The sequence below is a fragment of the Vulpes lagopus genome, chromosome 7, assembly GCF_018345385.1.
Source record: "Vulpes lagopus strain Blue_001 chromosome 7, ASM1834538v1, whole genome shotgun sequence".
In the NCBI taxonomy this organism is placed as follows: Eukaryota; Metazoa; Chordata; class Mammalia; order Carnivora; family Canidae; genus Vulpes; species Vulpes lagopus.
This window is the reverse complement of record NC_054830.1, coordinates 27,926,398-27,951,186: the sequence shown is the minus strand read 5'-3', so window position 1 is coordinate 27,951,186 and position 24,789 is coordinate 27,926,398. Positions and strand designations below refer to the sequence as shown.

General features: G+C 38.3%; 1 protein-coding gene across 7 annotated transcripts in view; it reads left to right on the top strand.

Moving 5' to 3' along the window:
* The window catches only part of FHIT (fragile histidine triad diadenosine triphosphatase), a 1,370,758-nt gene that overhangs the window by 534,531 nt on the left and 811,438 nt on the right, over positions 1–24,789 (top strand). Inside the window, exon 4 of one of the 7 annotated variants that reach the window (XM_041762986.1) lies at positions 21,773–21,875. The exons of 5 other annotated variants lie outside the window; for them this stretch is intronic. The gene's annotated coding sequence lies outside the window, so the exon portion shown is untranslated. Of the gene's footprint in view, positions 1–4,956; positions 5,068–21,772; positions 21,876–24,789 lie in introns of all 7 variants that reach the window. One more of the 7 variants, XM_041762985.1, reaches the window with a different exon arrangement.

Sequence of the window (24,789 nt, the reverse complement as noted above, 5' to 3'; positions counted from 1 at the left end):
AAAAATTGCTTGAGTGCCCGAGACCAAAATAGAGGCACTAAGTACAATCCTATCCTTAACCCTTAACCTTTTCTCCTTTCTCCTAGTTTTTTTTTGGCCAAGTGTAATAATAACACTATTATTCCAGTTCTACCACATACTGCATGGTCTTCTTAGGGTAATTCTCTATGTATGGTCTTATGTGTAAAATGGGGATGATAATTGAAATAATCCAGGCATAATCCTTGCCATTGGCTTTTTGATGGAGAGCCAACAGGATTACTTGGTGGTGGTGGTGGTGGTAGTAGTAGTAGTAATGATGTAGCTAAATGGTAGTAGTGATGGTACAGTTCATTTTTTCAACGAATTATTACACACCTACTTTCTGTAAGCACTGGGCATAGACAATAGTAGTAATGATGGTAGGAGGAGGAGTCATCCTAATGGTAGTAGTCTTTTTTTTTTTTTTTTTCCAGTAATTACATGTGAGGTACCATGCTGGGCAGTAAGGATGCAATGATAATTGAGATAGGGATAGTCTTTGTCTTCAAGGAGAAAGACAAAAAACAAGGAAACTGGCAAGCAAAAATTATTGTTACTGATCCAAAATTATTCATTTAGGTATTTCTCCAGGTTATGAACCAAAATTGCAAGTAGTTTTATGCCACTATCACAATGACTGCTTCACCAGGGTGCTATCAAAATAGCCATATTGAAAGTCTTCTATTTACATGTCCCACTCATATTGCTGAGCCACTACATTTTCTCCCTGAGCAGGGAGTATTCCCCTTGATGAGTATTACTTTTAATAAAGAAGTCCTTTGCAATGACTCAGAGGATTGAAATGGGGCCTTCCTTCTGTTCTCCTTCCACTGGTACTGTCTGGATTCCTAGGAAATACCTGATTCCCAAGGAAATCCACCCACCCTGGAAGTGGAAACGAGCTCTTCCCCCATGATTTGCATCAGAGGAGTGGAAAGGAGCCATCAAAGGGGGGCAGTTTCTATAGAATCTGGAGGCTGGAAGCCACTTTGCTCTCTCTCTTACTTCAGAGTGAAAATGAGGTCACAGGATGTCCTCTTCTGTGAATGACTGAATAAAAGACCAAGAGAAAACCTCCTCCTGGTCTATAGCTAAAAGTATTCTCATGCTGTGAAGGAGTCCCTTTTGGCTCTTTGTGCAGTAGCCAAAAGGCTGTCTCAGTAGGGTAGGAGTGTAGGAAGCCAACAAGGTGAGAATAGTTCTCTCCCTCCCCTCATACTTAGGGCAATGCTTACTTTCTCCATATGGAGAGAGCCCTTACTTGGATTGGAAAAGGAAGAACATTGATTTTTCAACTTCTGGTCATTCCTGGTCCTTTACTTCTTTTCTGACTGAATTGAAATTGTCCATACTTCTCTCTCCTCTTTGTAAATAGACCAATTTGTAGGACTTAATTTAACTCCCCACTGTGGCCAGTGAGGTGTTTGAGCTGGTCTTTACCACATCTGGTCTTTACCTTCAAAGGTCTTGCTGTTGAGAGAGCTGTGGACAGAGGTGAAATTCATTCATTCCACAAATCTTAGCTGATCCTGTACAGGGTTCTAGGACAAAAGCCAAAAGTATTTGCAATCTGTCCCCTAAAAGTTTACTAACCCACCTCTCCTGGACATTTACCCTGAGACTGCCTTTCCATGATATAACGGTTTGGTAAGTGTGGGTTTCATGTTACAAGACCTTGAATTCAAATCCTGCCTGGGCCAATCACTGTGCAATCTTAGGTATGTTGGGTTACTCTGTGCTTTAGTCTTTTATCTGTTATAAGAAAAGGCCAAGTGTCAGTCAGATAACATATTTATGGTGTGTCTGTGATGTGCCAAAAAGTTCTTTTTTAGGCAAAAGGGATGAAGTCAGCTAACCAACATACACAATAATAAGTGAGATGGTTTCAAATCCTGATAAAACCATAAAGAAGATAGATAGAGCAAGGTAGCAGTGGAGAGAATGAGTAGTTGTAGAGGTGATTGTATATAAAAGGAGGGGGTGGTCAATATTAAATGCTGCTAAGTGGTTACATGAAGGGAGACCTGTAATTGGCCACTGGCTTTGGCAAGATATGGTTTGTTTGATGACCTTGACTAGGGACATGCTATGAGTAGCCTTTGACCTTTATATGTTCATAATGAAGGAAAAATACATGGTGATTCTGGCTCTTTAAAGAATCTAGAATGATGCTTTAAAGGAAAGGAATGCTATAGTTAGGATGATTTAAAAAGATTTGTAAGGAATTTTGTATTTCTGACTCTAATACATCACATTATAGATAGTCGGGGAAAATTAATGGCTATCTGCTAACTACTCTTTCAGTTTGTATTACTAAGATCTGCTGCAATATCCCAAAATTGTCCTGCCATTCGGGTGCTCATTAAAAAAATTCTTTAAAATTAAAATCTTTTACATTTGATTTTGTGGGCACAAAAGTGACCAAGTTAGAATGAGTCCCAGTGACTTTTAAGCATAACATCAAAGCCAATGTTTACAGGCCCCACTTAGGGCTAATTATGTTGGACCGCTCTAGGTTTCTGGCACAGAGATGTGTTCTCCTGAAATTCTTTTCCCCTTTTTTCTTTATCACAGAGATGTTTCATCTTGTTGCTCATCTGCAGCCATTAGAGGAAACTCTGACCACACAGCGTGGCCTCACTATGGAGAAAAAGCTGGTGCCGTTTCCCTGGGTTAGGAAGGAAAAAAAGCAGCCAACTCCTATTGATTCCCATTTCTCAGACAGAGTGATGCCTTTAACACTCTGTAATGAAAGTTTTTATATGTGAGAGGGATTACCAACATCGGGTTGATATTGTCCTTTGATGTGCCCCAGAAATATTACAGTAGAAGTTATTAAAGAATAAATTGTAGACACCGGCTGCTTTGCCCAAGCTGCTTGTCGCCTTGGCCCTGGCCAATTTATGTGGCAGGGAGTTTTCTTTCTTCTTCTTCTCAAGTTTGTTAGCTTTTGGAAACCTTGTTCTCTGTGTGTTTTGTTTTGTGTTTTGTGTTTTGTTTTTAGAGAGGGGTGTGAGAGTAGATTGACAACCTCTTTCAGTTCAGAGCAGAAAATGAGTGGGACCTTAAAAAATTAGCAACAGTATCTACACATTTGTGCAGAAGGTATACATCTCCCCACAGCCCCCAAAGTCAGCTTTTGCCCATTTTACAAATGGGGAAAGCAAAGCTCAGAGAAGTTAGGACTCAGCCAATGTCATAGCACTAATTGGATGCCCACTGGAGGGATGCCTACTGAAGGATGCAAGATCTGCTCATGCTACCCTAAGTCTGGTGTTTCTACTTAGAGGCACAGCATTCTCTGTCCACCCAGAGGGAAGGTTAAAATTGTTTAAAGCCTGGAAAGTGATGAAATATGAGGAAGTCATGTGCTGTGAGACCAGGCGTTTCCCAGCTTCCCACTGAACTGGAAATTGCTGGGGCACCACTCTGGGTCTGAAACCTTTCCCTGGCAGCTGGGCTCAGTGTCCACAGAGGCAAGCTGTGGTTTGTGGTGAAATCACACAGATGGAGACTGCACAGCGCTTGGATGTGGGCTAATGCTCTCCGCTGGCTTGCTCAAATTACGCTGCCTCACTGTGTTCCTGGGGAAGCTGAAGGTTTGTCAGGGGTCAGCTAACATTTCTGAATAGCTTTCCAGAATGTGAGGAACGTGCATTTCCCTTCCCCAAGTGAGGGCAGACATAAGTACTGTAAAATAGCTCAAAAGATTTTTCTGAATTTGAATTGCTTTGTTTGGCAACTTTGATTAATCTGAAGGACATCATGTAATGCGATCTTTCTTATAATTCCATTTTGACCCTTGATTTTATCCTTTCCCAGATAAAGAGTGTCACGAGTATGTAAATTTTACTTTTTTATACTTAAATAGAATGACTAGTAATTGCATTTCTGATGGCAACTCATGTTTGTTGTTGTGCCTATTGTGGGGCTAGGCATTATGCGGGCAGCTTTATGTGCATTATTAGATGTAATCCTTGCAATAGTCCTGTGACTATTTTATTTTTCTGATACAGATAGAAAAACTGAGACCCAGAGAGGCTAAGTAATTTCCCTAAGATTATGCAGCTAGTCAATGATGTGATCAGTATGGGGCACATGATTCAGACCTCATATGTACTACGCTGTTTCTAACCATCATACATACTACCACTATACCTACCATACGTTCCTAACCATGTTCCTAACCACCATGCATACTAACCGTGCCTTCTTGGTGCAGGTTAATAAACTGTCTATGAGGATATTTTGAGTGCATTTTCTTCCTATGAGCTAAAGGTCATTTTATTTTCATTTTTTTAATGAGAGAGCTTAACTTTCGTTTTAGGCTTGTCTTAAACTACACTTGCCATTTTCCAGAGAAGGAAACGAAAGCTCGGAGAACTAAAATGTCAGCAGCATGGCGAGGTCTTCTTGCCCACTTCCTCTTTCTTGTATTATTTTCTGCTTGCAGGGCATCCACTTCTCAGAGAGTTCCAGGTCAAATTTTAAGGTTCTGTTATTGATAACTTGCTTAGTGTTCCAAGGTTATAGAAGCTACGGTTCTTTGCTTTCTCAGAGTCTAGAAGGAACTTATGTTATCTGAGAAGATGGTGAGGGAACCAGTGAACTCCTAAAAGAAAAAAAACTTTGCTTTTTACCTTTTTCCTAGATGACACTGAATCTTAGAAACAAGGTTCATTTATCTTGAGGTTTGTTTATGATTCGAGAATAAGATAAAGATATTAACAAGTGTCTTTACAAGTATTCATATTAGCTTATTATAGATATGCTATAAATTTTATAAAGTAATATATGAATAAATATAAATTATCCCTGGGGGTCCTTCTGAGCAATCTGAGGGATTTTGGATGTATTTTTATTATATTAATGTAGTATATATGTAATCTATATGTATAGTATAATATAATATAATTTTATTTTATTAATTTCCAGATCTGGCCTAAATTTCATGCCTTTATCACTTCTTTTTGACCCTGAGGAAACCATGTTTTAGTTCCACATTTGGAGAAGAGTGCCTTCTGACAACATCTCTTCTATATTCAGGTTAATCAAGACATCTGTGCATACCAAAACAAAAGACTTTGAGGCTTCTGGTAATGGGTCCAATGCAACTTTAACTTTGGAGCTAAGACAGTTGTTCTGTTCTGTTTGTCTGAGGAGATGTGCAGGTGCAAAAAAATGTGTGCTGAAGGTAGCTCCTGTGGAAAAATGATATTTCCATCTTCTGTAGTGTTTGAGAGGTCAGAACTCCTGGTAGAAATCAGAGAAATCATCCTCATGCATCATTTTCTGTGGCTACTAACCAGTCTTAGAGGAACCAACAGTTTGAGAATTAGGTAGTCTCTGAACATGTTTCTGGCTGTCAGCATGATTTTCCCTCATTTTGAGAAGTTAACAGTTCTTTGATGATAAGAAGCAGCTCTGCTTTCCTCAATTCTCTCCAACCATGAACAACACTGGTTGAATCTAGAGGCTTTGACAGAATAATTTCAATTTTAGAAGTTCTACCTGTGGTATTTTGTCTACACATCTCTAAATCCTGCTAGAAGATGCTGGTGATCTGCCCAGGGCTGTGGAGCTGTGTAGTACAAACGATTCCAGCAATAGCTAATAGTTTTCCATGCTTCCTTGCAGAGAAGACTGGGTATTTGCAGGATACAATGTGATTTATTGTTTGCTATGCAAATGAGGAGACTCATGTTCTAAAATAGTTTTAAGATTATTTGGAAAGGAAGGCTCCCTCTCTGTGTAAGTCATTATCTGGGGGCTGCTGTGTGACACACGCATGTGGTGGCATCTGGCTATGGTGGGTCGGCTGAGGCCCCGTGAAACTTCAGAGACTATTTGATGGATTTCTCTGAGACTCTGAATTAGACAGTGCCTCAGGAGAAGAAAGCAGGGCATTATTCATAAGTTGTTCCCCCATACTAATTTCTACACTTCTCTAAGAGTTAATTAATTTTTTTTCTTTATCCAGGGAACCTAATCTCTAGGTTAGGTTTATGACAAATTGGTCAATGGACAGATCAGGTGAGCATAAGCATTTTGCCATCTTCTCTTCTCTTCTTTTCCTTTTTAACTTTCTGTGTTTCTGCTTGGATCCTCTTGGTATAAATCAGAATAATACTGAAACAGTATAGGGGTGTTGGAAAGGCAAGGCCTCTATTTTTTGGGCTCCCTGGAAAATTTTCCCTTTATTTGATTTTGGTAGCTTTAGTTATATCTTCTGATACAGTTTCATACAAATGTAATCTGGCTTCCTCAGCCTTGTACAACCCAAATCAAAATGATATTATACCTCTTCACAGCTATAAATCCTTCCTCAAATTAAGGCTCTGAAATGTAATCTGCTAGAGGTCTATAGAGGAGGAGGGGAGCTCCAGCACCCCACCATGAGTAGCATTAAGCATCTAATGACAACTTGACAGAGACTTTTATCTTTTGTCCCTGTGAAATAAAATCTTCAAAGTTACCTGCCTTTTCTTTGAACCTTAGCATAGATTGTACTTGGCAGGTGTCTCAAAGCTGATACCAAGAGGGTAAAGATTGAGAGTTGCTTTTTTACCCACTTCTTTCTGGAATGACCCCACCCTACCCTTGCTTTTTTTTAAATGACCTGGGAAGAAGAGAGGGTAAAATCTGGGGCATGGCTGTTTTCCAATAAGATTAAAGACACAGAGTCACAGAATCCCAACAGGGACTCAAGCAGGAGATTGATAAATTAACTGAACTTACCAATTAGCCAATGTATTAATTACTCTGTGGAAAGCAGAGTGAGATCAAGATAGGATGAGGGGTGGGCAAGTTTTAGGTGACAGGGAGGATCAGAAAGCCAGAGATCTAGATGAGGTGAAAGCTCAACTCATGATGTTGGGTGAGTAGGCAGGGGGCCTGGCCAAGTCTGCAGTCAGGGCTGGTGTGGGGCTCAGTAAGAAGGTGAACTTTAATACATAAGACAGATATTGAGCCAAAATCTTAGAAATTCACAACAGTTCTCGAAAAGACTTCTTGTGATGGTTTGATGGTAACTTTTTATCATCCTTCCAGAAATTTTCTAGGACTTCTAGACCCATTCATCTGAAGGCAAGGCTCTGATGGCTTTTGGAAGAGACCTGATTCTCTCAGACCTAAATAAAGAGGCAAGCTTGCATCTTCTGATCATGCGGTATTGCCAGGCATTTAGGGCTCCCTATGGGATAGGTGTAGGCTGATATTTCATAACATTTATTTTCTTTTCAACAGTATTCTCTCAGAGTCAACTTCCTTACATGTGCTTTCATTCATATAACCGATGGACCACACTTTGTTCTATAGTGTCAGCTACAGATGCAAGAATATTCCCCTTGGGTTTCCTGAGATAACTTTGAAGATGAGGCCAGATCTCCTGTCTAGAATACTCTTTGGAGCATTTTATCAATACACAGAATCCTTTAACATAGGTGTCAGGGTCCCAGTTTGAACTACTCTCCGGGAGGATACTTTCAGGAGGATACCGTAAGACAAACCATCCTCTCACCATGTCCATCCATAGGGCAGCCAGTATGACAGAGGAACAGGAGAAGATTGCTCATACCATCATTAATTTAAAAAATATGTTTGGAGAGCAGCTATGAAGGATCAGACAAACCAGGCATTGTTTTTGGGATCTAGGACTACTTGGAGAATAGAATAGATAGCATTCCTGTCATCTTATCATCTTTTTTTGTTTTCATTTTTGTTTTAAGATGGATTTATTTATTTTAGAGAGAGCAGTGGGAGGAGGAGCAGAGGGACAAGGAGAGAGAGAATCCCAAGCAGACTCTATGCTGAGCATGGATCCCAACGTCGGGCTCGATCATATGACCCTGAGATCATGACCTGAGCTGAAATCAAGAGTCAGTTGCTTAACTGACTGAGCCATCTAGGCACCCCACATATGGTCATCTTTACGTGGCTACTGTGTGTTAAAGATTTCAAGTAGCCTGAAGTAACTTGGGGTTTCTCATCAGAAGGATGCAGTATGCATAGACACAGTATAGCAGCCAGCTAAAGCAACAGAAAGGACAAAGGAAAAATAGGAAAGGCATTACTCTGGAATCTGACAAATGAAGGCTACTCAGTTTTAAGAGACAAGAACTTATCAGAGAAAGATAGATTTGGCTAATCGTTAGCAATTTTTTCCCCCTTGAGTTTATTTCAATTCTGCTTTAATATTGGGCATGGCTTTGGTCATGTTAAGTGAGGCTCTACTTTGCTAATAAATCAACTTCTAAGTCTCTGAGGCTTAGAAGAGAAGATTATTAGAGCTCCATTTCTGAAATGACAGTGTGAGGAACTCCACAGATCTATTCCCCAGCAAAACAACCATAACTGGTACAAATGATAAAAAGAAGCCCACCCATTTAAAGTCTTTGGAATTGTCCTAACTGTATGTAGCAAATGAAGATGTACTTAAGAAAATCCACTAAATCTTGACAAGAGCTGCAAGGGTGTATGGCATTTGAGCTACAGTCTGCTCCTTCTCACTCTTACCCCATTTCACCCAATGCAGTGAGATGGAAGCTCTACTCTGGGCAGATGGGGCCAGGAAGATGGAGTTTACTTTCCCTTCAGCTCTCAGTCAAAGGATATGGTGTCTCAGTAAGAGGGGGCAGATCACCAGTATTCTCATCCTATCTAGCTCTGAGTTACAGAATCTAAATTCCTAGTTAATATAGCTAACAGATTAGACACCACCTTCCTCCACCCAGGCCACACACATGAGATGGAGACTCTACCCCAGATGTGGCAGCTGAGAGTACTGAGGTACAAAGTACCCTTGCTTAGCTTGCTGGTAGGAGAGAGGCTCCACCTTGGGAGCGGTGAGTCAAGATACCAAAGATTACCACCCATACCGAGTATACTGCTCACAAAGCAAGGGTGTCACTTCAATCCCCAGCTTCAGAGCAGTGGCTCAGAGATTTCCTAGGCAGAGAGGTAGGCTAAAAGAAAAGAGAGCTCTAAAACTCTACCCAAAGGAACTCACTTGATTTGAAACAGAGAATGGGGAATTTTAAGTCTAAAGGGGCTCTCCTAAAAAATAGAGATTGTGATGGTAAGCAATTAAGAGGTTGGTAGCTCTATGAGAGCACCAATCTAACCATAGCGTACTTAGTTTACCAGACATTATTAGGGAAGATCTATCCTCCTGAAATCAGAAATAAAACAAAACAAAACTGGTCTCAAAAGTACCCCCACAAAAGAGTGTGAATTTAATTGGATCAAACTGTGGAGCAATTATGTCCCCCCGCCCCCGGGGTATTATCAAAACCAGTAGAACAGTCAGCTGGAAGTTAGTGAAACCTAACAGTGGGATGTGATATTAAATGATGCAGACAGCTTAATGGATCAGGGCAAAAGAGAAATGGATCAGGGAAAAAGTCAAAGAGAACTTTGAATACATTGTCTTCTCCAGTGTACGTGGAATGTTCCCCAGATACACCAGAAAACAAGCCTCAAAAAATATAAAAGGTTTTAAATCACATAAACTATGTTCTTTGGCCACAATAATGTAGAATTACAAAACAATAAGAAAATTCTGAAATTCACAAATATATGGACATTAAAAGACTCCTAAAAAACCAGTAGGCCAGAGAAGAAATCACAAGACAAGTTAAAAAACAAACAAACAAACAAAACTGTTGATGAGTGAAAATGAAGACACACATACCAAAGTATATGCAATGCTTCTAAATGCTTAGGGGGAACGTATATAGCTCTAAACATTGTATTAAAAAGAAAGATCTCAAATCAGTAACCTGTTCTTTCACCTTAAGAAATATAGAAAGAAAGCAAAATGAACCCAAAGAAAACAAAAGGACAGAAATAAAGATTAGAATGGAAATTAACATACGGAGAAGTTGTTTCTTTGAAGAGATCAGCAAAAATGACAAGCCTTTTGCTCAACTGACCAAGCAGAAAAGAGGGAAGTCTCAAATTACGAAAATCAGGCATGAAAGAAGGGACATTACTATTGACCTTATAAAAAGAAACAAGGATTATAAGGTAACAGAATGAATAAATGTATGTCAACAAGTTAGATGAAATGAAGAAATTGCTAGAAAGATAAATGCTGCTCAACTGACTCAAGAAGAAATATAAAATATGAATAAACCCATAACAAGTAAAAAGATCGAATTAGAAACTTTAAAATGACCCACCAAGAAAAGCCCAGGCACAGATAGCTTTACTGATGATTCTACCAAACATTTAAAAAAGAGTAAATACCAATTCTTCATAAACTTTTCCCCAAATGAGGAGAAAACTCTTCCTCTGTATTCTATGAGGCCAACAGTATCCTGATACAAAACCAGATGAAGACATGACAAGAAAACTACAGACCAATCTTTGAGGAATATAGACACAAAAATCCTCCACAAAATACTAGTAAATCAGATCCAGCAACATCTATATGAATTATACATCATGGCCAACTGGTGTTTAATGCAGGAAAGCAAGTTTAGTTAAACATCCAAAAATCAAACAATGTAATATACCATATCAATAGAATAAAATAAACCACACTATCATATGAATAGATGGAGAAAAGAAAAAAAATCCAGTACTCCTTTATGATAAAAACACTCCATGAACTAGGATAGTAGGGAACGTTCTTTGCCTATTAAGACCATATGCTTAAATCCCATAGTTAACATCACAGTTAATGGTAAAAGACTGAATGCATTTCCCTAAGATCAGGAAGGAGACAAAGATATTTGCTCTCAACACTTCATTCAATATTATACTGGAGGTTATAGCCAGGGCAGTTAGGCAAGAAAAAGAAATAAAAGGCATCCAGAAAAGCTATCTCTTATTTGTAAGTGACATGATCTTGTATGTATCAATCCTAAGTATCGACTAAAAAATTATTAGAAATAATAAGTTTAGCAAGTTTGTAGGATACAACAATATCAATATACAAAAGACAATTGTATTTTTGTACTCTGGCAATGAACAATCAGGAAAAAATTTAAGAAAACAATTTTATTTACTGTGACATCAAAAATAATAAAATAAAATACTTAGGGATAAATTTAATAAAATAAGTGTAAAATTTAACTCTGAATCTATGTAACATTTTTGAAGAATTAAGTAAAATCTAAGAAAATGGAAAGATGTTTTGCATTCATGTATTGGAAACAATATTGTTGAGATGGCAATACTTTCAGAAATGACCTACAGAATAAATGTAGTACCTATCAAAATTCCAGCTGGCTTCTTGCAGAATTGACTAAAATAATAATGGAGGACCTTCTGATTTCAAAACTCACAAATCTATAATAATGAATACAGTGTGATTTTTTTAAAGATTTATTTATTAGAGACAGAAAGAGAGAGAGAGAAAGAGAGAGGGGCAGAGACACAGGCAGAGGGAGAAGCAGGCTCCATGCAGGGAGCCCAACTGGGACTTGATCCCGGGACCCCAGGATCAGGCCCTAGGCCAAAGGCAGCACTAAACCGCTGAGCCACCCGGGCTGCCCCAGTGTGATTTTTTAAAAAAGGTTTTATTTATTTATTCATGAAAGAGACAGAAAGAGAGGCAGAGACAAAGGCAAAGGGAGAGAAGCAGGTTCCGTGCAAGGAGCCTGATGTGAGAGTTGATCTGGGGAATCTGGGATCAGGCCCTGAGCCAAAGGCAGACACTCAACCGATGAGCCACTCAGGTGCCCCAAACACAGTGTGCTTATTGGCATAGGATAGATATATAGTTAACTGGAATAGAATTGAGATTCCAGAAGTAAACCCTCACATTTACTGTGTATGATTATCAACTAGTCTCCCAAAACAGTTCAATAGAGAAAGAATAGTTTTCTCCATAAATTATATGGACAACTTGATATCCATGTACCAAAGGATGAAATTGAAGCCCTACCTCATGCCATATTCAAAAATTACCTCAAAACTGATCAAAGACCCAAATGTAAAAGCTAAAACTGTAGAACTCTTAGAAGAAAACATAAGTATGAATCTTCTTGACTTTGGATAGGCAGTGGTTTTTTAAGATACGTTAGAAGCCCAAACAACAAAGGAAAAATAGATGAATATCATTGAAATTAAAAATTTTGTGCTTCAGAAGATTCTATCAAGACAGTGAGAAGACTATCCACAGAATAAGAGAGAATATTTATAAATCATATTATCTGATAAGGGAGTTTTATCTAAGTATGTAATCTATATAACGTGTAGAAAGTATATATATAATTTAGAGAAAACACAATTAAAAATAGCCAAAGGACTTGAATAGATATTTGTCCAAAAAGGATATATAAATCATCAATAAGCTCATGGAAAGCTGCTTAAAATCATTAGTTATCAAGGAAATGCAAATCAAAGCCATAGAAATGATTTGTGCTAGAAATCACAGTAAATGTGAGGGTTTATTTCATACCACATTATACCCACTGGAATGGTTATTTTTGTTTTTTATTTTTTAAACAATATATTTTTAAAGATTTTATTTATTTGAGAGAGAGAGAGAAAAAAAGTGAGCACACAAGCAGGGGGAGGAGCAGAGGGAGAGAGAATCTGAAGCAGACTCTGCGCTGAGGGCAGAGTCTGACATGGGATTGATCCCACAAGCCTGAGATTGTGACCTGAGCAGAAACCAAGAATCCGATGCCTAACTAAGTGAGCCACCCAGGCTCTCCTCCGCTGGAGTGGTACAGGAGGAAGTGGAGAAATTGGAACCTTTATATATTGCTGGTAGTTTTCATCAATTGATGGAGATGTAATAAACTGTGGTATAGTCTTTCAGTGGGATATTATTTGGCAAGAAAAAGAAATGTAACACTGATGTATACTACAACATGGATGAACCTTGAAAACCTATTAAGAGAGAAAATCTAGTCAAAAAGGACAACAGACAGCTGCAGTAATGTATACCACATATATCATGGCATAATTACTTATTCTTAAATGCATACCATGACATACTTAAATTCTTATTCTTAACATTGCTCAGTAACTTCCTTAATATTCTATACTCCCAGTTTTTGTTAATCTTCTGTACTCCCAGTTTTTGTTCTGCCTTTTTTTCCTAGTTTATTATTTTTCTCCATGGTAAGCTATTTTCCCACTCTTCTGAAATATTTAACTTTCTGAATCATTGTCACATCCCCTATTACCCCCCCATTCAAGTTCCTGTATTTTGCTGGGTCTCTTTGCCAGCTTCCTAACTTGGCCCTCTGGCCTTCTGTCCAATTCCATTCAAATATATAGCAGCTGTAGGAATTTTTCTAAACTTCATATCCAACTTTGTCAGGCCTCTGCCTAAGCTCTCCAAATATACATCTGTAACTTGTCAACATAACATGACTTACTTGGAAAGTAAGCCACCCTGTCCTGCTCATTTCTCACCACTCTGCTTCTTGCTTTACGTTCTGGCAGCATTGAACTGCGTGAAGTTCTCTGCATACCCAAGCTCCTGACTCCACTAAAGCTTAGCCTAGACAGCTCTTCAGACCATGCTGTGGCTGAGTGAGTTTCTCTGTGCATTACTTGAGCTGCACTAACCGTGTTTTGTCCTATTTTTTATCTGTTGTAGGATTTGAAAAGAAAAACAGCAACAAAAGCTGTGTCTCATTCATTATTCTTCAGCACACTGCCTCCTCATATGTAGGAGATACTGAAGGAAGAGGGGAGAGAAGGAGGCAGAGAGGAGATACTGACCTTGAGAGAAACCTTCCATTCCCCCCACCTGCTTTTGGGCAATATAGAGACCCAATCAGGGAAACTTGGGTGGCTCATTGGTTAAGCATCTGCCTTCAGCCAGGGCGTGATCCTGGAGACCCAGGATCAGGTCTCACGTAGGGTTCCCAGCATGGAGCCTGCTTCTCCCTCTGCCTGTGTCTCTGTTTCTCTCTCAGTGCATCTCTCAAATAAATAAAATCTAAAAAGAAAAAAAAAAGACCCAATCAAGGCAGATATTTAGCTAGACAATGTTCTTCTGAAGACACTCCAGAATGAAGAGTTTCTTACTCTTTTTAGAATTTTCCCACCATGACAATTCATTTCTAACTACTGTTTCATTTGTATTTCACCAGTATTATTATATCCTTATGCTTGTTCCTTCCGTTCTGAGTACACTGAGTCTATGAATCTTCCAATGTCTTTCACACAGTAGTGTTTCATAAGTTAAAAGGTTATGGATTTAAACATTGGTATCTGCATTTGAGTGATGAATGTATACAGTGCTTCATTTTAGGACAGAACACAACCCAGGACAGATGAGGACATAGAGTTTGCAGCTAAAACAGAGTGGGACCTAAATCCTGGTTCTATCAAGTATTAGCTTTGGGACTGTAGCTAGATTACTTGATTTCTCTGAAGCCCTGATTTCTCATCTGTAAAATGAGGATATATATTTATATAGGTATTACATGGAATTAAATGAGATGGCATATAAAATTTAGAGCATACTACTTAGCACAACTGTTTTTCGAGCCAGGAGGACTTGTGCTTGGCACTAGGAATACAAGAATGGTCCATTGGTCAGAGACAGCTAAATGTTGGTATCAAATAGATCCAGCCATGCAATTATATAACAAAATAGAAGGTTATTTTTCACTCATGTAACAGATTAGTGTGTATTTGTGGGGTGTCTACTATGTGTACCAGGTGCTGGGTTAGGTATTGAAGTTATGGCCTTGTACAAGATAAGCAAAGTCTCAAAATGTTCTTGAAGATGGGTTGCATAGGGGGAAAGGGTGCTTGCAGCCACTCACAGGTTAATGTCTCTGCCATCAACAGAAACATCTCCAATTCCTGGATGAGGATACTCTCTGAATTATCTGACTGTTGGGTCCCTGCCTGGTTGGTCAGAAGTAGCTAATGGGACAGTAAGATGGGTAGGTTACATGGAACAAGAGAGGATGCTTCTTTAGAGCACAGAGCTGAGAAATGGTAAAGGCTGAAAGTACTGATATGGTCTTGGGATCATACACTTTCTCAACGCTTGCAGCACACAGACTTCCTTTTCACATGAGCTTCCCACCTTAAAGCAGGCATGCCTTCCCTAAAATCCCCTCCCCCCAAAAAAGAAAACCCAGAAACCAAATGAACAACAACAAAATAAACCCCTGAGAACATCAGGGGTCTTAAATCCTCATGAAGTATGAGTTCCAATGCATGAATCCAATCAGACTAGGCTGAGATGTTGACATTGGATTTATTTGCATGACTTAATAGCTTATTTCACAACCCACTCAAAAGCTCCTTTTTCCATTGAGTTGTGATTATTTTGCTATATTCCCTGTGGATGAAATTCATATAAACACTGGATTTACTATATATTCCCCTTTGCCTTTCTTTCACTTAACAGTGTGTGAGTCCTGCCCACCTAATGATAAAAACAGTTTGCTAAGCAACTGAGCACCAGATTGTATAAAAACTCTGTCTAGCATTCTACCTTTAAACAGCCCATGTGATTAAATAAGGCTCAGCTTCAGGAAAGCGAAAGATGGAGACCCAATATTGAGTAAGATATGGATGTGATCCTGTCCCTGCTGGATGCAGATGGTCTTTTCAGCCAGTTAGGACTGTGTGACAAAAGGGCCAGTGGGTACCTGTTACCTGTAGATGGTACTTTGGAATGGTACCATGAGACTTGAAGGCTTGACTGGGTTTTGAATTTCAGCTCTATTGCCAATGAGTCAGATTATTTTGAGCAAGTTATTTAACTTTCCCAAGCCTCAGTTTTCTTGCCTCTGAAATGTGGTTACCTGTCCTTACATTGTGTATAGCCCCAAGGGCTAAAATCATTATTAAACATGAAAAGGGTTTTTCCACCCTATACAATGGACACTCCACTGGTATACTGACTGTGTCTGACAGTTAAATTTTAGAGAGAATCGACCCTTTGACTACATAGTCATAGTCATAGTCAAAGGGTCGATTCTCTCTAAAATTTAACTGTCAGACCATGTAGGTGTATTTTAATGGCCTCATTCTTTTTCATCTCGACTTAGTCAATTGCTCATCAATCCATAAACATTTCTAGAGTTCCTGTATTATGCTCATCACTGTACAATGCTCTGGAAAGACAAAAGAAGTTTTAGATTATAGCATACCAACCATGGAAATGCATTTTCTGGAACATGTTTTCCTATAAGGTTCAGCACAATTACTAGTAGATGGTTTAAAGAACTGTGCATATTTCAGAATAATATGAATGAAATGGTCCATATATATTAAAAAATAACTTAGTGGAAATGTACCCATATATAAATAAGTATATTAAAACGCAGGTATGGAAGTATACATACCAAATCATTAATAGCATTTACCTCTTGAGATGAAAGAGGGATTAGTATGAAAGAATCACTTGGGACTTAAATGTTTTTGTCTACAGGCTCTGAATGGTTTGAGGGTTTCGCAAGAATGTCTTTATGTTATTACTTGATTTTTAAAAAATAGACCCCTTTTAGAGCAATTTTAGATTTACAGAAAAATTGAGCAAAAAGTACAGAGTTCCCCTGTAGCCCATCACCATCCCCAGTTTCCCCATCATTGCATTAATGTGGTAGGCACATTTATTACAATTGATAGCAAATTTTGATACATTTTTATTCACTAAAATTTGTACTTTACACTAGGATTCACTCTTGGTATTGTATATTCTATGGGTTTTGACAAATGTTTAATGACATATATCCAACACTGCAGTGTCACACAGAATAGTTTCATTGCCCTAAAAATCCCCTGTGCCCCATATATTCATCTTTCCCTTCCTCCCCTTGAGCCCCTGGCAACCCTTGTTTCCATAGTTTTGCCTTTCCCAAAATGTCATATAGTTGGATTCATACATTGTGTAGCCCTTTCAAAGTGGTTTCTTTCACTTAGAATATACATTTGAGGTTCTGTGTCTTTTCATGGCTTTATAGCTCATTCCTCTTAGCACTGAGTAATACTCTCTTGTCTTGAGGTACCAGTTTGTTTATCCATTTAGCTACTGAAGGATTATCTTAGTTGCTTCTAAGTTTTAGCAATTATGAATTATGAATTTTAGCAATTATGAGTTTAACAATTCAAAGCTACGTTAAACATTTGCAGTTTTGTGTATACATAAATTTTCAACTCATTTGGGTAAATATCAAGGAGTATGGTTGTTGGATAATTTAGTAAGAATATGTTTAGTTTGAAAGAAACTGCCAAACTTCCTTCCAAAGTGGCTGTGTAGCATTTAGCATTCCAACCAGCAATAAATGAGAGTTCCTGTTGCTTCACATCCTCTCCAGGATTTGGTGGTGTTAGTGTTTTGGATTTTCACTATTTTAATAAATGTGTAGTGGTATCTCATTGTTATTTTAATTTGTAATTCACTAATGACTTCTGATGCATTTTTTTCATATGTTTATTTGCTATCTCTTCTTTGATAAGGTGTCCAAATCTTTGCCCATTTTAAAATTGGGTTGTTCATTTTCTCATTTTTGAATTTTAAGAGTTCTTTGTATATTTTGGGTAACAGTTCTTTATCAGATGTATCTTTTGAAAATATTTCTTCCAGTCTATGGCTTATTTTCTCATTCTTCTGCCAGGGACTTGCATAGAGCAGAAGTTTTTGATTTTAATTTTATTTTTTTAAGATTTTATTTTATTTATTTATGAGAGACAGAGAGAGAGAGTCAGAGACACAGGCAGAGAGAGAAGCAGGCTCCATGCAGAGAGCCCAACATGGGATTCGATCCTGGGACTCCAAGATCATGCCTTGGGCTAAAGGCAGGCACTAAACCGCTGAGCCACCCAGGGGTCCCCTTTAATTTTAATGAAGTTCAGCTTATCAACTATCTCTTTCATAGATCTTGCCTTTGGTATTATATTAAAAAGTTGTTGCCATAACCAAAATCATCTAGATTTTCTTTTATCTTGTTTTCTAGATTTATGTTTTACATTTACATCTATGATCCATTTTGAGCTAATTTTTATGAAGAGTATAAGGTGTGTGTCTATATTCTGTTCCTTTTTTCTTCCCTTTACATATGTTGTTCAGTAGTTTCAGCACCATTTGTTGAAAACAGTATCTTCGGGCCCCTCAGTGGCTCAGTCAGTTGAGTGTCCAACTCTTGATTTCAGCTCAGGTTGTGATCTCCGGGTTGTGGGATCAAACCCTGCATCAGGCTTCACACTCAGCAGAGATTCTGCTTGCAATTCTTTCTCTCTCTCCCTCTGTCCCTCTGCAACATGCTCTTTCTCTTTCTAAAAGAAAGAAAGAAAGAACGAAAGAATGAAAGAAAGAAAGGTGTATCCTTTCTCCATTCGGTTGCCTTTGTTCCTTTGTCAAAGATCATTTGACTATATTTCTGTGTTTCTATTTCTGGGCTCTTAATTATTTTCTACTGATTTATTTGTCTGTTCTTTGGCCAATATCACACTGTCTTGGTTACTGTAGATTTGTAGTAAATCTTGTAATTCAGTATGTCAGTCTTCTGACTTTGTTATTCTCCTTTAATATTGTGTTGGATATTCTTGATCTTTTGCCTTTCCATATAAACTTTAGAATCAGTTTGTTGGTATCCACAAGATAGCTTGCTGGGATCTTTACTGAGATCGCACTGAATCTGTGAATTAATTTCAGAAGAACTGACATCTTTACAATATTTAGTCTTCCTATCAAGTTATATGGAATCTCTTTCTCTCTCTCTTTTGATCTGTTTTGATTTCTTTCATAATTGGAGTTTTGTGGTTTTTCTCATATATATGTTGGACATAGCTTGTTTGATTTATACCCAAATATTGCATACTTTGATATTAATGTAAATGGTATTGTTTTTTAAATTTCAAAATCTGGCACCCTTGCTATAATCACTTGTTACTTCCAAGAGAATATTGCTTATATAATTAAAAAAATAAAAAGGAATGGAGGAGAAAGTGATTTGGCATACTTTTGTATATAATAGTCATTAAATGTGATGAAAGATTTTGACACCAGATATGGCTTTCACGAATTTCCTATAGTGGCTTAGAATTGCTTCTGTTTATGTTTGTTTATACGCAGATTCATATAATGAATTAAACAAAACCAACACCAGCATTTCTGGGGTGAGTTTACAAGAGATGTGATATTAATAGGTCCTATAGATATTCAAACAGGTGATAATATATACATAAGTCAACTAACATGCTAATAAAGCATATGAAAAAGAAGAATCTAGGCAGTTTCCACAATTGTGAATCAGTGACATGGGTGTTAGTAACTCAGAGACACGTTATAGTTTCAATACAGAAAGCAAGGCCGTATTGAACTAACCACTTCATTATAACCCACTCTCTTAGTGGAAAGTGAAGAAGATCTAATTTGTACACACTTGTCTGACTTCTAAGGATGGCTTCTCCATCTCTTTGCCTTCCGTATCTTCTCACTGTTCTTTCATTGGCTGGCTCCACTAGGGAAGGGTATTCTGGAAAATGTAGTTCTCATTATCAGCTTTGCAATATAGATTGCTGAGAAGGAGTTGGTGATAGGGGTTGACAATAGATTATCCAGCCCACCTGCGTTACTTGTTTTTGTGACTGGGGATTCTTTCCCTGCAACTTTGGCTTCTCCAAAGTATATTCTTTTTCTTTAACATATGTGCAAATGATTTTTCTATATACAATCTTACCTGACTTTCTTTATAAAATGACTATATAAGTCATGTCTCCTTTCATAGTCTTGAAGCATTCTCTGTGTACACCTTTTATATTGTGTAGTCATATTTAACTTTGTACAAGAGTTCTGCAAAAGGTCTTCTTTCCCTATTGGATTACAAGCCTCTTGAAGGTAGAGATTATCTCTTTTATGTCTGAATATGCCTCAAATAATATGGTAGAGTGTCATGCACATAGTAGGTACTAATCGAATATTTGCTTAATCAATTAACAGGTAATATCACTTAAAATACTGTTACGATCAATGTAAGTCATTGTGTAAGTAAATTGGGCCATCACTTTGCTCTAATAACCATAACTAAAATGAATATCCCATTTAAATTTTTGATTTATTAGGCCCTTTGTACTGCTGCTCTTTTACTGTAATAGTGTGGTGGTTTGCACTGGTCATTAACTTTCAGTCTAAAGTGATGAAACCTTAGCGCAGGCTTGGTACCTTCAGCCTGCAGAATGGCGTTTCCTATATGATCAGACCTGGTATATCTGAGAGCAGCTGAATGTCTCCTCTAATGATTCGAGAACACTGCAGTGAATGACAAATTACTGGTGTCTAATATTATATGATTGGTAAATGACTGTTATGTGCTTTATTTCTGTCCCTCCAGGAAGGCTAGATTATTCCCCAATAGCAGATTGCCATATGAAAATGCCAATATTTACTCTCTGTTGATCCAAGGTAACAATTCAGGAGCAGTCATTTGATATAAGACACTCATGATTTTTTACAAATCGATAACTAGTTAGGAAGAATGACTCTCTGCGGCACCCTGTTATGATGGGGTTGACCTTCAGGTCCAATAGGGTGGGTTTAACAAAGAATTTCTGCACTGCCAGCCCAAATTATAGTCTGACTAGAATGGGTATTTGGTTTTATCTGGGCTCTCAAATTGATAGAAGCTCTTCTTATGTCTCAGAACAATAATTCTGTTTCCACAGTGACATTAACATAAAAAATTCAAGTAAAACAAGAAATACCTACTGAGTTCCTCACATGGTGCTTCCATGTAATCGGCACACCTCTGATTTTGTGTGTCAAGCATTACAGAGCCACAGTTTGTCCCTTTGGTTTTTGCTTCTTCCTCTTGGTGGGTACCTCCCTGTTAACCTTCATCCCCCAGGTCTGTTTCCAGTCATGGCTGCTCGTTAGTAATGCTTCTTTGCTTGCTTGCTACATATTCCTCTCCCTTATTTTTCCAACTGTGTTACTTCCTGCCTGAGCTATTTTCTACTCTCTTGGTTTTCTGCCAACCTTACTATGACACTGGCTCAGGATTCTGATGACCCTATTTGTGGATGTGCCCACCCTCTCTATCTCTACTTATGACTTCATAGCCTCTTTCCCTCAGATGGCCTCCAGTCCCCTCTGCTTTGTAGCAACTGGGAACCCCACCAGCCTTCTATCCCTCAAGTCCCCTCTGTGCTCAGCAGCGTGGGCTGCCTCTGCATCTCTCTCACTCTGCATTTACAACCTCATCTCAAGATTACAAAAAAAAAAAAAAAAAAAAAAAAAGATTACATTCAGCCTCTGAAGTGTGAGACTCTGAGGTGCCACAACAATTGGCCAGAACTCAACCTGAAACTCTTTGGACTGGGGAGCGGCCTTTATGCTTTAGAAAGGGAAGATGGAACAAGGGGAGCAAAAGTCAGACTTTAGAGTGATAAGAAAGAAACTTCTGGAGAGTTTCAGGTTTGAAATCTTCTATTAATATTCAGAGCCATGTTCCTACAGGCAAGATCCCCTTCCTATTTTATTTTATATAAGTATTGACATTTTGATATTCTTGATTCTTAATACTCAAAATGGCAGTGAAGATAATAGAGTCAGTCTCAAAAGGCAGGAATTCCAAATAACTCTTATCATTCATGCTAAGTATGATTGGTTGCCAACATTTACCGGAGATGCTAAATTGGGAGGCATTTGAAGGCTATGTATAGACACAGTGGAAAGAGTTCTGTGATCATTTAATAATGTCTGCCATAGTTGGAGGAAGTAGGAGTGGTGGTCTGTGTGCCATGCTTTGTCATCTATTCTTAAAGTTTTTATAAGAACTTTTGGCATTTTTTTCACAGATTTTTTTTTTTTTAGATTTAGCTAGCCAGAGAAAAATGGTGTTCCTTCTTTCAGAAGTTTTTGGAATGTAATGATCCTTTACCACCACCCCAGCTCATTGTCTTCAGCTTTGGCACAGGTAAACTGGTCATAAGAGAGCTACAGATGTTAATAAACAATGGATACACATTTGCCCCCATGTTAAAAATTGTCCAGCAACTCAATAGTTATCCTCCACTCTTAATGCAAAGCACAAGGGTATCTTTTTGTTTTTTATTTGTTTTAGCAAAGTCAAGCACCTTTTGGTGGAGTAATCAAGTTGGTATAATTGGAGAAGGTGAGAAGGTTTTGTTGGCTTTGATAAAAGACATATTTTTGCTGTGATAATACATGTATATATATATATGGAAGGCAATTTAGGTGACTCTCAATTCACAGATTTGGAGAATGAAGAGCAGGGAACGTGTGACTTATATTCCAAATTTCACAGTTAATTCATAACCCATCTTTCTTTTGTGTGAGAGTTGACTTTCTTTTTGACCTCTCTTCTCCTTGGCTGTTCTTTTCTGAAGGGAAAGCCCACCCAGGCTGCCAGTCAGAGAGGAAGCCCTAGATTTGGGTATGGACCCATGATTGGCAGAGGTCATTTTTGAGGGCCGTTCAGTGCGTGAGTCATTAGATAGAACAGGTGAGGGTCAGGTGAATAATGTGGCATCCTGCCAAGAGCTCTGAAGCCAGGCAGAACAGGAATAGGGATTAAATCAGGACCCTGTGCAGGTGAGGGTCAGGTGAATAATGTGGCATCCTGCCAAGAGCTCTGAAGCCAGGCAGAACAGGAATAGGGATTAAATCAGGACCCTGTGCAGGAGCAAAGTAAGGAAGCCTTATGTGACTGCCTAGAACAGAGCTAGAGTACCTTTCATGCCACTCACTGCACACATGTAAGGAGTGTTCAGACTGTCATCTGTGTGTGTGGGGGAGGAGGGGGGGTAGAAACAGTTTAAAGATCCAGGACAAGAATGAAACCAAGCTACTGGCTCGTGTTTTTTATGTAGAGATCTTTCATTGGCCATCTTCTTTCTGGTAGATGGACTCAGTGGCTCTGTGATGGGGTAGTGATATTCAGGCAGGTAGATCTTTAGACCTAGTCAGAGTGGCCTTGAACTTTACTACACAAAATAATACTTCAGAACTGCCACAATACTATGCAAATAACAAGCACTGTTCTGGTGCTAATGAGTAAACAAGTTTTCATTTATCACACATAAAAGGAGAAGCTTGGACTAAGGGGTAATTTCTTCATTAATGGATGGTTCCATTGAATATTTCCATAGGTGGCTTGATCTTGGTTTTAACACAATTATCTATGTGAGCATGTTTTGTTTAAAGACAAATGTAGTCATCCTCTTTCTCATTGGAGGAATGGCTTTTTGTTTCATACTGGACCTTCAGTGTTGTGTGTAGCGGGTGCCTCTCCTGGTGGCTGGCCCACCAGAGGTACTCAATGAGCATTTGTTGGATCAGTGAACCTCAGGAGGATGAAGAGAAGACTAAGAGTTGAGCAGCACTAGCTGTGCTGAGTAAGATCTCAGTAGCTGAAGGAGCAGTTGGACTCCTTGGCTAGAGCCCCAGGGCATTGTCTTATTTAAAGCTCATACTAATGTGTGAGTAGCTGCTATGATTCCTATTTTACAGATCAAAAAATTGAGACTTAAAAGTAAGTAGCCTGGAGGTCATGCATAAGGATGTCAAAGGTCCAAAGACCAGTCTTGAGGTGTGATTTTAGTATTAATATCTTTTTCACTTTGTGGTGGTTTTCTGGGCCCTTTTAGGCAGGCACTGCCTATAACATTGTTTTTTTTTTTTTTTTTAACAAAAAGACATGATTTTTTATGTTGATTCTAGGGTTGTTCCTGATAGTTCTCTGAAGAAGCTGAAATAAGGTCAGGTTGTTCAAATACTTACATAGGACTTTGGAACCTATTGTACCTATGTTCAAATCTAAACTAGTCAGAATTTTATTAATGCTGCTGGGCCTTATTCTCTGGAGAATTGTGTGGCAACACTTATAGTTCAGGGTGATGAAGTCAGATTCCTTTTGTAAGCATGAACTTGTTCCTTTGTTTCTACTTTTATGTTTATTTATTCCTTAGAACTAACCCCAGTATCATTAATTAATAGAAACAATGTCAGTAATTGAAGCACTGTACAAATATTTAAATGAACTACAAGATTATTTGGCAAATGGAGATGCGTACATCTAACAACTTATTATACAACTTACACTTGGCAATGAATAGACATTTCTGTTTTCACCATACAAATGCACAATACCAGTTTAATACAAACAAATTACTAGTGGAGTGGAAGTAAGTATAGTTTTGACAAAAGTAAAATAAAACTCATATGCATGAATATAATAAAAATAATAATGCATTTTATTTATTTGTGTCGTGTCTAGCCACAGCTGCATTTTAGCTGCTTTGTAATAAAATTAAAGCAACCAGTTAAGTGCCGATTAGCTGGTTAGAGACTGATCAGATTAAAGTGGCAATTAAACTCACTATAGAACAATGTATTCAATCACTCTACTTTCCTTCTGCAAACAAAGTCTTAGAATAAAGTTATTTATTGCATACACATGCTTTGAGTCGCAGCATGTTGATGCAATAGCAAGAGCTCTGGGCTTGATACAAGGAAGAGTGGAAGCTTTTTCTTGAAGCACATTCCAGGAGGGGTGTTAGGGAGTACAACATAAAGAAGGGTATTCAGGTAGAAATGAATGTGTGTATTATATGTGGGACAGCGAGATAACCTGCCTGAGCGGAGTAGATGGAATTATGAAAAGATGCTTTCTCATCAGAAGCAAAAGGTTGAACTCCATGTAGAAGGGAATAGGGAGCCACAGTCAGTACCAGGATAAAACCAGTGCTGGTGGATTTGGGGATTACCTATGCTCGCATACCTGGGAAAGGCGTGACTTCACACACCAGTCAGGTAAAATGCTATTTTCTTTTGAGGATGTTTGGAAGCAACAGGATCTAGTCATGCAT